This window comes from Apodemus sylvaticus, chromosome 12 (assembly GCF_947179515.1).
Source record: "Apodemus sylvaticus chromosome 12, mApoSyl1.1, whole genome shotgun sequence".
NCBI classification, from domain to species: domain Eukaryota; kingdom Metazoa; phylum Chordata; class Mammalia; order Rodentia; family Muridae; genus Apodemus; species Apodemus sylvaticus.
The window spans coordinates 23,747,522-23,750,213 of NC_067483.1; positions in this window are offsets into that span (position 1 = coordinate 23,747,522).

Genomic DNA, 2,692 nt, shown 5'->3' on the forward strand with positions numbered 1-2,692 from the left:
TGCTTCTCCGCCATCCGAAGTTCTTCAGGTGAGAATTCTTTGTTTAACTCTGTACCCCATTTTTTAATAGGGTTGTTTGGTTTTCTGGAGTCTAACTTCTTGAGTTCTTTATATATATTGGATATTAGCCCTCTATCTGATGTAGGATTTGTGAAGATCTTTTCCCAATTTGTTGGTTGCCGATTTGTCCTCTTGATGGTGTCCTTTGCCTTACAGAAACTATGTAATTTTATGAGGTCCCATTTGTCAATTCTTGCTCTTAGAGCATACGCTATTGGTGTTCTGTTCAGAAACTTTCTCCCTGTACCGATGTCCTCAAGGGTCTTCCCCAGTTTCTTTTCTATTAACTTCAGAGTGTCTGGCTTTATGTGGAGGTCCTTGATCCATTTGGATTTGAGCTTAGTACAAGGAGACAAGGATGGATCAATTCGCATTCTTCTGCATGCTGACCTCCAGTTGAACCAGCACCATTTGTTGAAAAGGCTCTTTTTTCCATTGTATGTTTTCAGCCTGTCGAGGATCAAGTGGCCATAGGTGTGTGGGTTCATTTCTGGATCTTCAATCCTGTTCCATTGATCCTCCTGCCTGTCACTGTACCAATATCATGCAGTTTTTAACACTATTGCTCTGTAGTATTGCTTGAGGTCAGGGATACTGATTCCCCCAGAATTTCTTTTGTTGCTGAGAATAGTTTTAGCTATCCTGGGTTTTTTGTTGTTCCAGATGAATTTGAAAACTGCTCTTTCTAACTCTGTGAAGAATTGAGTTGGGATTTTGATGGGTATTGCATTGAATCTGTATATTGCTTTTGGCAAAATGGCCATTTTAACTATATTGATTCTACCGATCCATGAGCATGGGAAGTTTTCTGGAATGGCCATTCTTATATCAGATAAAATTGACTTTCAACCAAAAGTTGTCAAAAAAGATAAGGAGGGACACTTCATACTGGTCAAAGGAAAAGTCTACCAAGATGAACTCTCAATTCTGAACATCTATGCTCCTAACCCAAGGGCACCCACATTAATAAAAGAAACTTTACTAAAGCTCAAATCACACATTGCACTCCACACAATAATAGTGGGAGACTTCAACACCCCACTGTCAAAAATGGACAAGTCATGGAACCAGAAACTAAACAGAGATACAGTGAAACTAACTGAAGTTATGGACCAACTGGACCTAACAGATATTTATAGAACATTCCATCCTAAAGCAAAAGAATATACCTTCTTCTCAGCACCTCATGGTACCTTCTCCAAAATTGACCATATAATTGGTTACAAAACAGGCCTCAACATATATAGAAATATTGAAATCATTCCATGTATCTTATCAGATCACCATGGTCTAAGGATGGTCTTCAGCTCAAATAAAAGCAATGGAAAACACACATTCACATGGACTTTGAACAATGCTCTTCTCAATGATATCTTGGTCAAGGAAAAAATAAAGAAAGAAATTAAAGACTTTTTAGAATTCAATGAAAATGAAGACACATCATACCAAAATTTATGGGACACAATGAAAGTAGTGCTAAGAGGAAAACTAATAGCTCTGTGTGCCTTCAAAAAGAAAATGGAGAGAGCTTACACTAACAGCTTGATAGTGCACTTGAAGACTCTAGAACAAAAGGAAGCAAATACCCCCAAGAGGAGTAGACAGCAGGAAATAATTAAACTTAGAGCGGAAATCAATCAAGCAGAAACAAAAAGCTATACAAAGAATCAACAAAATAAGGAGCTGGTTCTTTGAAAAAAATCAACAAGATAGATAAACCCTTATCCAGACTAACCAGGGGCATGAAGACAGTATCCAAATTAATAAAATCAGAAATGAAAAGGGAGACATAACAACAGAAACTGTGGAAATTCAAAGAATTATCAGATCCTTCTACAAGAGTTTATACTGAACAAAGTTGGAAAACCTGGATGAAATGGATAACTTTCTAGATACATACCAGGTGCCAATGTTAAAACAGGATCAGATAAACCATCTAAACTCTGATGAAATAGAAGCAGTCATTAATAGTCTCCCTTCAAAAGAAAAAAAAAAAAAAAGCCCAGGACCAGATGGGTTTAGCGGGGAATTCTATCAGATCTTCAAAGAGTCAATACTGATACTCTTCAAACTTTTCCACAAAATGGAAACTCAAGGAACACTACCCAACTCATGCTATGAAGCCACAAACACGTATATACCTAAACCAAACAAAGACCAAACAAGGAAGGAGATTTTAACACTATTGCTCTGTAGTATTGCTTGAGGTCAGGGATACTGATTCCCCCAGAATTTCTTTTGTTGTTGAGAATAGTTTTAGCTATCCTGGGTTATTTGTTATTCCAGATGAATTTGAGAATTGCTCTTTCAAGCTCTATGAAGAACTGAGTTGGGATTTTGATGGGTATTGCATTGAATCTTGTATATTGCTTTTGGCAAAATGGCCATTTTAACTATAATGGTGATGGTTCAACTGGAGGTCAGCCTGAAGAAGAATGCAAATTGATCCATCCTTATCTCCTTGTACTAAGCTCAACTCCAAATGGATCAAGGACCTCCACATAAAACCAGACACTCTGAAGCTAATAGAAAAGAAACTGGGGAAAACCAACATAAGGAGGTCAAAGGGATACAAATTGGAAAGGAAGAAGTCAAACTATCATTATTTGCAGATGACATGATAGTCTACCTA